Source organism: Cupressus sempervirens, chromosome 8 (genome assembly GCF_028749045.1).
Source record: "Cupressus sempervirens isolate cs-2001-9-10 chromosome 8, ASM2874904v1, whole genome shotgun sequence".
Lineage (NCBI taxonomy): Eukaryota > Viridiplantae > Streptophyta > Pinopsida > Cupressales > Cupressaceae > Cupressus > Cupressus sempervirens.
The window spans coordinates 304,154,202-304,168,654 of NC_143125.1; the positions used below are offsets into that span (position 1 = coordinate 304,154,202).

A 14,453-nucleotide genomic window follows, 5' to 3' on the forward strand; every position below is an offset into this window, starting at 1 on the left:
TGTTAATGAATGAGTGGTTTAGAATATTAATCTGAGGAGAGTATTAAAGGGAAATCATTAGGTATCAATCTTATAATTTGAGCAATGGGAATCATTTCTTGGAATCAAAGGGGAGTAAATTGCTCTTAGTAGTGCAATAATTTTATGGGAAGTTAGTTATATTATCATGATGTTATCTATAATAAAACTTGGACCTAAATAATTGAGAGATTATTAATCCTAATGTTAATGTAATGGAATAGAGTTGATTGATAATTAGTTGAATGAAATGGGTTTAACTGAAATGATTATCAATAATACGGGTATGTTAAGAAAAGTTAGTATCCATTAATAGAGTGACGAGTATGGTCATTATAGATTTATGGATAAGATTTTCCAAAATAACTTCTTATTATTATTACTAATATTTGTATTGAAGTTGACTTTTTACGTACAAACTATTGTTAGTCAAATGATAATCATTGGGTTGATGGTATGGTTGTGCAATTATTAATTAGATCGATTAATAGAGTTAGTTGGATTTAATTAATAATTATGTTATAGAGATGTAATTGATAAGATTCTTTTAACAAGGTTGTAAAATATGATATCAAAGTTAATAAATCGTACTCTCATGACTTTAATAATGACCTTAGATATTTTAATAGTGAGACTTAGTAATATTTAATTGAGAACTATTATAATGTTAATAGGTCAAGGACGGTGCACCTATGTTATTTGATTGGTTAAACTGATCATTCTAATAAATTTATAATCTTCCTATTAAAGATTGATAACTGGCTCTTTTATAATATAACGAATAATGATCCTTGATTTATGTTGAAAGTTAAAGTAACATTATAGGAGAGTTAATCAATTAGAATATGGATCATGGTTAAAATAGAGAACAATTTAATTAAAGGTCAATGATGATCAGTTTAATGAGTAAATATTTATCCTTAAGTTATTCTTAGGATAATGTTATCGGGGAATCAATTGGGTTGACTTGTAGGTCAAATGATGAAACTTAGACACTTGAGGTATACTTGCAAATGGAAAACTGAAACCCCTACACTTGAATAATGGAAAATGAAACTCCACACATTTTTCAACTATGAGATTTTAGTAAACCAAAACATGTGTTTGCATCGTGTATTCTATATGCTTCTTGTTTTGGGTTTTTGGGTTGACTAGTGTTGACCAGTCCTAGGTTGTTACCAGACGCTCGAGGGTTATGAGATGTGATGGCATGTTGATCTTTTTGGTCTCAATCTTTATAAGCCCAACCATGGTTATGTGATCGTATGCTCTATGAAATGTTTGTGTTTGTTCATCCGTCTTCATGTGAGAAGCTAAGAGGTATGTGTATCAGACACTTGAGCTAATCATTTTTGAGTCATCGATCAGTTATCCTTGGATTATTTTCTAGTCGCCATGATGGGACTAAAGTGTTGATTTATTTTTTGATGATGTCATGTTGTGACATGTTTGACTCAACATTTTGGAGTCTTCGATCAGTATGATTTTGAGATATTCTTGGTTGCTTGTTGAGAACCAATGGATCTGATGATTTATTTTGGTTATTGAGAACCAATGGATACTTATGATTATCAGTGATGCCTTCAGTTGCCAATAGAGAACTGTTGTGGTCATGATTTTCTATGGATGTTTTTCTAGATGCTCGTGGAGATTTTGATGATTCTTATCTTGGAGATTTGATGATTCTTATTATGGATATTTGATGCTTTTATCATGGATATTTGATGATTCTTTTTATGGATTATCTTTTGGATCCCTTGGCTGGGCATTACAGATGTAGAACATGCCTCAAAGAAATAATCTCCTCAAATGATAAAGAGATCTCTTGTAACTATTGTACATAAGGATTCACAATCATATCAACTTGTAAATAATGATCATGTAGAGAATGGACAAGAGGGTCAGAGTGAGCCCTAATGACAACTAAAGAAGATTATACTTCATCAAAGAGAAGATGTATATAATCAATGATGTCTCCCAAATTTTCTATGCATGACTCCATGAACACACCTAAAATATATGTCAAGAAGTCATCGAGTGATGTTGGAGCTAGAAGACAAGGTGTAACCTGCTATGCTAAAGTACATGAACCTATCATTGTGGCAATGTATGAAGTATTGGCCTCAACAAAGAGAAAAAAATATCATCAATGATTTCTCCCACATCTTCAATGTGAGACTCCATGAATAGACCTACAATGTCTAGAAGGAAGTCATCCCATGAAGCTAAAGTAGGAGGACATAGTGTTTCCTATTGCACTGAATCAGAAGCATCTATGGCTAGGACTAAATTAGTAGTAGCAATAGGAGCATCAAGAGCTATGATCTTATCTAGAGAGGATGCAACTACAGCTAGAGCTAAAATATCTTTTGGGAATAGAGGAATGTGTGGATCTCCATACATCTCTTGAAGATAGATCCAAACATCATATAAATTAGTTGACTTCATGTCACCAAGTGAATCCATAACCTTCATATCCATATGTAGAAAGAGGGCATGAAAAATTATGGAACCAGTATCAAAGTCCTTTCACATATGGTAATGCATTATGCTAACTAAGATAAGTGAGAACCAATTGACTCCATTGCTTATAGTTTCATTTTGTCAAGGTAATTAAATCTTCCTCATCCATGATGTAATAATCAATGTACTCCCCAAAATGCAAAAAAATCAATCAATGCCCCCCCCCCCCCCCCCCCCCCCCACAATGGATGATTTTGCACTTTATAGATAGTGCATGTACAGGAGACCACTTGTCAAAAAGTACAAAGTGAACTTCTAATTTTTTTGTTTACAACTACCTTTTGAGGCTCAAATCTGGCACTAAGCACTATAACTCAAATGTACAACAATCAAAGTAATATAATGCAGAAAAGGACCTAATTCTAAAAGTGATAATTTTGTTCACAGAACCCTATAATCTGATTGTAGATTTGGAAAGTAGATGAAAAATCAAGCACTGTAAAAAAAAATGGAACATGAAAATGTGTCTAGATGAGCCTGTACTAAGCATTTGAGGTTGCAAAAATTAGGATTTGTAACTTGTAGAAAAATTCATGAATAGAGGTATCAAACATCCTGCACCAATGTGTAGATCATGAAATTCTACCCCAAAACAAAAAAATTATTTGCAAAAAAGAGTCCGTATGAGGGAGATATTGCTGTTTGAAAATCACCCTACTAATTATTTTTTCTGAATCGCCGTTGTCATGCCTCTAAAAATCAATTGACTTTAGATTTCACCTCAAATGTCTAATTTTGGTGAAACAAAAGTTGATTTGGGGATTTTTTATCTTCTAATTATAATGCCAATATCTGATTAGTACCAACAAACTCCAATATTGTCCTAGAATAAATATCTCCTCTATAGGCTTGATGGCCAAAAAAATTCCAAAAAAAAAAGTAGATCCAAAAAATAATGCAGAGAAATTGTAGAGACTAAAATAATAAAATATGTAGATCTAAAAATTGAATTCAAAGATCTAAAATGATCATATCAAATCTGCAAATTGGTACTAAGATGCCGGTTTGTAGAAAAAATGTGCCTCAATTTTGACTATTTCCCAACATAGGCAAATTTATAGTCAAAATTCACCGAATCAATGTTTCAAATGTAATGGTGAGGTTCGCTTTGGATCTAGACACTCCCAATGATTGTGATACTTTGGATTTGGGTCAAGGTGTCCTTAGAGATGTGAAGTAAGAAGATGGTCTCAAATGGCTATGTGGAGAGAAATTCCCTCTACTCAAATATCATGTAAGAATTTAGTATATATTTGATACCATGTAAGAATTTGGTATAGCTATGATACCAAATAAGAATTTTCCTTAGGGAAAAATCACCCAAGATCAAGAAACACAAGCACAAGTACAACAATAGACCAACTAGGTGTGATCAAAATAAAAATATCCAAAATTAATTTATCATCATTCAATGTTCTATCATGTCATATACATACACACTAGGAGTTCCTGAATATAAAGGCATTTGGAATGCTTCTAGAATGCCTAGGAATCAACACACAAATAAATCTTACAACCAAGCGCACATACACTAGAAGTAGATTATCCTCCATTAAGCACAAGAGTAAGTGTGATGATGAGAGGATAAGCCTACAAAGGTTTAGCACATAAAATATTTTGTATACACCATGTGCTTAATTAAGAGTGCAAACTACTATGTTGTCTATATGAAAACTCAGTTAATTATACAAACTCTAGTGTTGTAGACACCATGTGCTAAATTAGAGTTGCTTACTCCTATGTTGTCAACATGAAAACTCATAAGAGTACACAAACTCCTAGGTGTTAACCTAATAAATAATAAAATAATCTATTGATCTAAGTAAACTTAAGTAAACTATAATAAGTAAATACTTATTTACACCAACATCTATGTTTGAATGTATTCTCTATATTACCTCATTCTCCCATTAATATAACTACAAAAATTCCTTGCCTTGTTAATGTTTTATCTTGTATCCTTCAATTTTCATAATATTATTTATTTTTTCCTTGGATGTTATAGAATGAAGTTCCTTCCTTGTAACATTTTATTTGGTTTCTGATTAGTTTGTGGTTATTAGATTGAAAAAAAGATTGAATCAATGTATCCTAGGGGGAATATGTTGATGAAAAGTGCATTTCTAGGAAAAAATAATGTTGAACAAACTATTTTGGTGTATCACCCCCTTTAGACTAGATTAGGTAGTTTGATTTCATGCATTCTTTCTCCTTTTTCCTCTCAAAGAGTAGTTAGGTGCACCCTAATAGTAAGGAATTTGGCCTTCTCCAGAGACTCAATCTCATAGTTCAAGTCCCATAGCTTGGAGATTGTTTCCATGTTTCACAAGGTATCCTTTAGGTAGAAACTTTAGGCAAGGGTGCAATCTTTTATCTTCCACTCATCTCCTTCTCTTATGTGAATATGATGGCACCCACACTTCATATCTACCTTTGTGAAATATACAACTCCACTCAAACAATCCATAATGTCATCAATCCATGTCAATACAAATTTGTACAAGATTTTTATCTTAATGACAGCTTGGAAATCTATACACATCCTCCATTCTCCATTCTTCTTTGGTTCAAATACTATTGGTACAACACATGGACTCAGACTCTCTCAAATCAACTCCTTCTACAATAACTCATGTACTTATTTTTCAACTATTTACTTTCTGCTACTTTTATTCTGTGCACTTCCTTGTTTGGAAAACTACCTCTTGAAATCAAATCCATCTAGATTGATCTTCCTTATTGGGGGTAATGCATCAAGTACATTATATGACATAATATCAAGAAACTCTCCCAACAATTTTGCAACTTCTGTAGGTACCTCCTCCACTTCTTCTTTACCCTCTCTTGGGATTATAGAAAAACACATATGTTCATGCTTCATACATTTGAGAAACTCCTTTCCATTAAAAAAAAATATTCTAGTAGGACTGGATACCTTATCTTCTTTCTCCTTCAATGGATTCAACTTTTGTTTCATTGCATCCTTTGTCAAGGCATAGGTATTTTCTCACCCATCATACACAACATGCCTATCAAAATACCATGTCATACCCAACAACATAAGACATATGTCCATAGGTATGATATCACAAATCACCTCACCTTGGTAGCTTCCAATATTTACCTTCACTAAGAACTTCTCATTGACCATGACCTTGTGGTCATCCTACACCTAGGCAATATGGTATGGACATGGGTATTTCTTCCTTGAGACTTAACTTTGTGACCATCTTTTCTAACACCATATTGTTAGTGATTCCACCATTGATGATCATATCATAGAACTTATCTTCACATTTTCACATAGTATGAAACAAATTCTCCTTTGATGAGGTTTATTCTCTCCACTTAGTAAGACTCTCCTATCAACTAGGAGTTCTCCTCTTTCAACATTTTTAGAATGGGATGATTTAGAATCTTCATCAACATGTACAACTCTGGCCTTCCCTTTTTTTCTTTGATCTTTCCTTCCTTGGCACTAGGAACACTCAAATTCTCTATGCCCTTCTTCTCCATGGTGAAAATATTTTCCATGGAAATCTCTTCTTACAGATCCTTTCCCTCTTCCTCTTCCTCTTTGATCTTTATTTATTTTTATCATGTAAACAATTGAAATTATTTTCCTTCTAGTTCTGATTGCTATTACTGGCCTGATCTTTTTTATTCTAATAATCATTTTAGCCTCCATAAGATCATTTTCCAGACTATGAGACCTCACTGTGACCCATCATAGCATAGATATTGTATTTTCATTTTTTTATTTAGGATTGGATATCTTGATATATATTTTTGAGACTTGATGGATAGTAACTTTTTCTACTCGTCCGATGATATTTACCTTGTGATTTTCCATCATGATATGTATTAGGACTTAATTGGCATAGTCAATGAATTAATGGATATTTGTTCAATACTTTATTATTTTGGTAGAAAATGGAATTATGATGTGATTCAAAAGCTTAATTTGATATTGTTAGAGAAGTTAGTAATATGTAGGTTTTTGAAGTTAATGATTAAATTTTTTATATGTAAATGATGGAGAATAGGAAGTTAATTACGAAATGTTTTATATGTGAATTGTAGAATAGAAAAAATTTCATGTATCTTTACTTTCATTGTATTTTGTATGTGACTTTTCATTGGACTACTAATGCTCAAGTTTAGTGTGCAAGAAAGGAACCGTGGAAATATAATGAGGAAACAAGTATAAACACATGTTAATTTGACACTACCAAGCTGAATCTTTAGAAGATTTGTAAACCTTGTTGTGATGTTTTTATTTTGTAAACATGAGATGTATGTGTGTGGTATTTATTCCATGAGTAGATTCAAAACATGTCATGTGTGATGTATAGTAAATTTTATGTGTGTCACTTGACACTTGTACTTGTTATGTGAAAATGAAATTTTCTCTAAAGATGGATCATGTGGCCACCTTATCTCAAGTTAAATTCCTTAATTAAGAATTAGACTTATTTCCTTGACTTAGTAAGGGAAACAAAGGTTATCACCATAGGAAATTAAAAATTGGACTTTACCTAGCATCATGAGGGTCAAAAAGTAGCTCTAAGGTGAATATGTGATAAAAATAAACCCTACCCATCATAATACTTCAAGTTAGGGGGCTAATAGTGACCTCTAGAGTGCCTAGAAGACCTAGGAGACCCCAAAAAGAATGCATTTTTTTTATTGAATCTGGGAATGGGAGTCTTATATAGAGGAATGGCCAAATTAGAAACTCACTTACCCACTCTCTAACTTTAGAGACATTTAGGGTTTAGAGGAAGAGGATAAGGAGCTCTACAAAAAATTTCATTTTTCATTCCTTGGAGTGAGGTTGGTATCCATGATCCATGGTGTTTCTTCATTGCATTGTAGATTTGTTATTGTGTAGATGTGGTTCTGTGAAGAATCTTATTGTATGTGTGATGAATGTGAGAAGTTTTATGTAGTTTCTTCCTTGAATCTTGTTTTGTTCATGTTGTTTTTTTGTGTAAAATGGGTGTGAAGCATCACTCACCCTTGGGAGCAAAGATATGCTTGTGTGAAGGGGTTAATTGGGCTCATGCATGTATTTGAGAAACTCTCCCTTGTGTGGATATGATTTTGATGTGTTTCAATGGAGTATAGACTTCATGATTACTTGCATTATTGGAGGTATAAGGAGGTGTATGAAGAGGAAAAATATTGTTAAGCCTTGAAAGGGCATGTTACTTATGGGAATATGTGAATATATGAGATTCATGGTTTTGAAATTCTCCTCATGGAGAGAGCTCACCTTCACCCTATATCTTGATTCTATTGTTGAATCTATGTGCAAGCCTTTGAATGGGTTGTATTGTGTTGTGTTGTTATGGTTATGCATAATATGTGAAAGTGAAGGTGTGCAACTATTTGTACCTTGTTTCTCCAAGCTCGGTGGGTGGTCTCCTTGAGGCCTAGGATGGGAGGTGAGCCTCCATGGTTCCCTATTTTTGTCTCTCTTTTGTAAGTTTTTTACTTGATTATCTTGGAAACTTGGAGCTCATGTAACCTTTTCATTTCATAGGAGAAGAAGACACTATTGTATTTGTATTGAAATAGAGAGAAAAAACCATTTTGTTATGTGATTATATTCTATTTGTGAGAGTGTTGTCTTTGCTCTATTTCATTTTTCAATAGAGAGTTTATGAGTCAACTATGTATTGTCAAAAGGTATTTCTATTGTGTATGTTTCAAAATATTGATTTCACCACCCTATGTTCATATTTGACAAGTGTGTAGTATGGAAGAAATGAGAGGACTTTGAAAGAGAATTCTATTGGATTATAATTGTAGTTTCATTTTCTTGGATATAAAAGAATTGAAGAAAGGATTAAGTGTCGTGGTAGACATTAGAAAGATGAATAGGAGATTATCATTTTGTTTTTCTTATTTCCTCAAGTCTCATATGAATAATTTAGATGCATTTTTGTTCAATCTAGAATCACATTAAGTGTAGATTATGTTTCCAATTGATAATGAATTTGTAGTCATGATGGAGTCATCAACAATAAAATTGGAGTATTTGAAGTTCTTAAAATTACATGTAAAAGATTGCATTATGTCTCATATAAGAGTATTTTGAAATTTAAGTTTGATAGTAATAGGGTAGTTGTCATGTACCAAATATATATTTTATTATATGGAATAAGCATTTAAATACATAATGCAATGTAAAAATTATATTAGCTCTGATATGAGTATCTATAGAGAAAATTGTGAAGAAAACAAGGCAATAAGCTCAACTTTAAAAAAAAGTTCCTATAGATGCATATTCATTCTCTAGAAAATGTATGAGAAAAATCAAATAATGTCTCTTACCAATATAGTTCAATAAAATAATATACCCTAAATAAGATATTAATATTTTGAAAATTATAAGTTAGAAATAAATATTTTTTATAACCACTCCCCATTAATAATTTGTCATCCTTGAGATATGATGTCCTTAAATCATGAGAGGACCTTGTACACAAAAAAATAATAAACTAAATATGTCAAAACCTTTTTATCCTAAGAAGTTAGCTAGGAAAATGATTGCTCAATAACTCATGAGGTAATGGACTTCATTCCTTGCGAGGGCCTACTTGAGGCAACCATGCTGACTAGGTGTCGGTTTCTCTTTAAAAGAAATCTTAAATCTTAAATTATAAGGAAGAGTGGAGGGTGACCACACCCACTCCACCTTCCCACCTCCTCTCACCCCTTTGGTTCACCCAAAATCAACTCTAGGTACATTTACGTGAATCTCCTTGTCATTTTTTACATGAAGCAAGGAGGGCTGGCATCATAGCATAGGGAAAGGTGTTAGTCTAGGGGAAAGGTAAAGAAAATTAGTTGAGTATTAAAAAATTTCTTGTATTGATGTATTTTTATAAAGTAAAAGGGGATTATATGGGGATTAGAGGGTTAGGAAAATTATAATGGAAAGGATTTAAATTTTAAATTTTAAATGTTTATTTTATTAGGATAGGGGTAGTCTAAATAGGATTGACTTTAGAAATGTTTTCTTTATCAAAAGTATATGTATAAGGTAAGTGTCAATTGGAATCTATATTATAAGGAAAATTAGTTAGGAAATTAGTGATTATATGTGGGATATTCAGGTGTTAAAGGTGGGGGTAAATTAAATAGATTTAATATCCATACTTAGGGGATAAGTATAGGGGATTTTTAGAGTATTGATTCAATTGTTTTGATGTGGGTTTGGATAGGTTAATACAGTATTGTTTTTTTTTTGTTCCAAGGAGGGAAAGTAAAAGTATAGTTATATTTAAATTTGAAATCAAAAAATAAGGTAGGAATAGTATAGAATTGAAAATTTATTTGGACAGTGGTAAGAGTTAACTTAGGAAGTGACGTATCCCTTAGAGTAATGATGCAATAGTGGTTTTGAGAAGAAAATTGTAACTACTAAGTTTTATGGGATTCAAATTTAATGTTTAGTTAGCATATAATTAAGTAAGAACATTTGACCGATCAAGAAAAATTCACTAAAGGAATTCACAAATCTAACCTTCCATATTGGAAATTGACATATCATTAACATCAGGAAAGGGCTAGACCATCTACTAATAAACATAAATACCAATAGTTATAAGAAAAATTTGGAAGTAGTTGACACACAACATACACTAGGTTAAGAATGACATAACTATATCTTCTTAATTTGGAAATGACTTATGAAGGAGTTAATTTGGCTAACAAAGTTAAGAATATGTATCTCACTTATCTAGTTGAAATTCAAAACATTCAGGCAATGTCTGAATCTTTGTCATAACCTGTAACCTTAGAATGCAACTTTTACACATTCAGTTATAATAGTTACCATATATGAATACCCCTATCCTAATGCAAGTGTTAACTTTATCAAATTAAACTCCAAATCATCTAACTAAATTGTAAAACATAAATGTATCCTTAAAAAAAAAATTGTTTTGTTTTACCTTGTAGAATTTTGGGCATGACATAGATCTTCCACCATGACCTCTTCAACTATTTTTGTTATCAATCTTTTTTCTTAGCTTCTCCTTAATTCTTAGGGAAAATTGGTATGCCTCCACAATACTACTCATCCAAACCAAATAAAGCTTCTCCTAAATGCTTGGCCTTAACCCATTAAGATAATGAGGGACTTTCTCCTTATCATTTTTCTCATGGCCAACTCTAATGAGAACTTGGTAGAAGTCTTCAATATACTCTTGAACAGATATTCCCACTTTCTTCAACCCTTGCATTTTATTTACAAGATGAAGCTCATAATCCATGGGAATGAATTATCATTTCAATTTAGCAATAATATAATCACATCTAGATTCATTCCTCTTCTATTTTACTCCAATTGAATCTACTACCACCATATCTTTGCATGTCCTTTCATTTTTGCCTTCACAAACTTGACCCTATCAAGATCCTTAATATCTTCATACTCAAAGTATTCCTACAATTCATTGATCCAATCAATAAACTCCTTTGAGTTAAAATTTTAAATGTGAGAACCTCAAACTTAGGTCTTCTTTGAATCTTGGAGATGGCCTTAAAAAGTCTCTCTTTGCTTAGGTTCATAATTGCCTCTACTTTACCATTTTATTATACTTCATCCTCTTCCTCACTTTCATCTCTTATGGCAAGATTTATTCCTCTACACATTTTTTATTCTAATATTTGCATCTATCTATAGAGGGCTCTAAAAGCCTCAAGTGTAACACCTATAGATTTTACACCACAGTCTCTTTGTGGAGGCATTTTTGTGCTTCCTGTTGAGTTGTCATTTTGCATGATGTTGAACAACAGAAATCCTTTTGAATGACTCTCGTGGAAATCTAATTGAGCATCAAATAAAAGGTTCTAGGAGATCTTATGACCTATTGAAATATTCTCAATTAAGATAAATGTGTATGTTCATGAGGAGGCCTTTTCTAGTTCTAAACTATTTCAAATAAGTGGTTTGATTTGTTGTTGTTTGAAAAAAGTAACCACAAAAGAAATATATTTTTGGTATTTTCTATTTTATGATGAATGCAAGTTATTAATGTAACTATATGAATTCCTATTTTAACCAAGTGTTAGCAAAGAGAATAACAAAGATAAGGTAAGGAAATTTTAAATAAAATAACCTAAAAGGGAAACTCCTAATGGACATAAACTATAGCAACAACACATATATGAATTAATTCATCAAAAAGATCCAATAGGAAACTAATGAAATTAGAAGCAACACTTCCTCAATTCCACTGATGCCATCATCGATGATAACTCAATATAAACTGAAAAGTATTTTATGTTTCATCAAATTGTAAGGCCAAAAAAAGTGCACTCATGCGAGACAAGATGCTATGCAAGAACATAGGTGATATTTTCTCCAATTCATTACATCAGTAGAATTCATTGACATGAGCCAAACATTAGAACTAGAAGATCATACAATCATAAAAACACAATAAAACCATTATCTCTATTATTATTCATGAACATGCATTCACAAAAATAACACACTCCAAAAAGAATAACTGCACTCAGAATGAGAGTACCAATAGCATATATTATTTTAGGAAAATAGTAGCCTAAAGTACATATTACATCCATGTATTTATAAGAAATCATCTCCTCCCTTTATGTTAGGAGTGAGACTTCTTAAAATGGAAACACGTGCTAAAAATTAATTAAAAAAATCTAATTATATAAAAACTAACTCTTTAAATGGTGCTAAGTAGGTCTCCACCCCTATTTATATTCATTAATAGGTTCATGAGCTTTTACATGATACAAAAGAATAAAAGAATGAGAATATAAGAAGAATGTAGCTGCAAGATGATCTAGGAGTCTTTAGAAGTTATAAAAATGGAAGCTCGGCCTTCTTTAGGCATTTCTAGGAGTTGAACAATTCTCAAACTACATTTATAGTGCATGGAATTCTCTAAATTAGGAATTGGTAGTTAATTATTGGTGCACTACTTCTTATTCAAAATTGTTGGTGCACCTCTATGACAAGTGCACCTACGCACCTTGGTAATAGGTTCCAAATTTTTTTTTTTCCTAAGTGTCAAAACTTGATTTCAAGTATCTCTTTTTTTCCCTTTTTACACCAAAATGATGTCTAGATGTTTTCTCTTAAACTTCTCCATAATCTTTGCTACTTTAGTAGCTTTTGGTAAATCTAAAGCTCCATATTTATCCTTTATTGATTACTGGTAATTACTAACTTCAATCTAAGTTGCCATAAAATCTTCAAGCATTTTTTCCAACTCCAACAGTACCTCTTTAGTCTTAAATACTTCTCTTATGCCTTCATCTAACAAAGCATTCTCAAATGATCCCTAGAATTTATGGACAACTAATTTTGTCTTAATAAGTTTGGTCTTATTCTCATCTTAAAAAATCTCAAGAAAAGCAGCATTGTAGTACCTTTTTGCTTCCATAAATTCCTCTTGAGTCTAATCCTTAATCCTCTAGATCTCTACATGTAATCCTTCCATAATCTTATTCCCTACTGATATCTTCTCAATCTAGTTATCGAGCTTGTCTAGCTCCTCAATACTATATACTTCCATCAATGTACAATACTTTTGACCCTTTATCGATTTCTTTTCTTGTAGGTCTTTAGCCCAAGTATGTACTTCATCCATTAGCCCAAAATCTTGGTTCACTATGGAAACCAACTTGTCAAAAATAGACTAGATGTGGTGCAACAAGTTCAAATTACCCTATATTATCTATACACATTTCTCCTCAAAATTGTCACTCCATTGCTAAAATGTTTCCAAAAATGGATATAACTATGCTACCCATGTTCCTCTTCTCTCTAATACCACCACAATAGAAATCTTTGGATTTTTCGTGTCTATAGGGCCTACAACTTCATTTAGGTATCCTTTAAGTAGCTCATTTTTCTTTTGCAGTGCTATCAACTTAGACTCATCCCAATTGAATTCCAAAGCACATCTTTCATAGCCATAATGATCATCACTTTGGCAGTGTCTATTGTGAGTCTTCACAACATGACGTCCTCGATTTGGTAGTCTTTAAGAGTTAGTGTTTAGTGTTAGTGTGCAAAGGAGGAATCTCTATATGTGCAAGAAATTCTTAATCCTGGTTCTTCATTGTGAAGTCCATTGTTCATGCATCACCCATAGGTGGCTCAAGCTTATTGATTTTACTACTTCCTTCATTTCCTCCTTACCAGTTAGGTCCAACTACCTTTTCTGGTGAAACATAACCTCCCTTTTTAGCCATGTTAGTGTAGTGCCCATGGGAGACATGTACTTGGGTAAAGAGGTTGGTCCTACTATAGGATCCATTCCCTTATCAGTCCTCTCAAGAGTCTTCTCTATTGAGAAATATCTTTAGTGGGAGTCACTAGCTCAGGTTGGGCTAAGGTCCTAGCCTCTATATTTTGAGGAGTTTCCTAAGGCTCCGCATGTATTTTCCCTTCCTTAGATACTTCATGAGCATGCAGTTGTTGGAATTCCCCTTCCTCAGTTGCTTGTCCTTCTTCTTCAGTAACTAGGGGAAGTGGAGTCACCAATTCTTTATATAAAATTATTGAATCCTAAGATGGTGGTCATGGAATACCTACAGGTCATTGAAGTAGAGGTTGTAATTGATTCCAATCCTCTCCTAAGGGTTCAATCATGGGAGTATCTCTTATTTTCTCCCCCATCATCTTAGTTTCTACTAGCATAAAGTCAAAATTGGAGAGGTTGAAGACAACAATTTCTTAACCCTCCATATTATCTGTCTATTTTTGTTTCTCATCTTTTGATGTGGATACCTAGATAGACTCCCTTAGAGAATATGGAAGTGTAACTATGGATCTTTTTCTCCTCTCTTCCTTTATTTCTTTAGCCAAGTGGGTTCTTTGGCATAAGTGGAAAATTTATATTTGCTTCCCT

At 32.5% G+C, this 14,453-nt stretch overlaps 1 pseudogene; it reads left to right on the top strand.

Moving 5' to 3' along the window:
• The first annotated feature begins 268 nt into the window (after positions 1 to 268).
• The window catches only part of LOC149542619 (LEAF RUST 10 DISEASE-RESISTANCE LOCUS RECEPTOR-LIKE PROTEIN KINASE-like 1.1), a 93,344-nt pseudogene continuing 79,159 nt past the window's right edge, over positions 269 to 14,453 (top strand).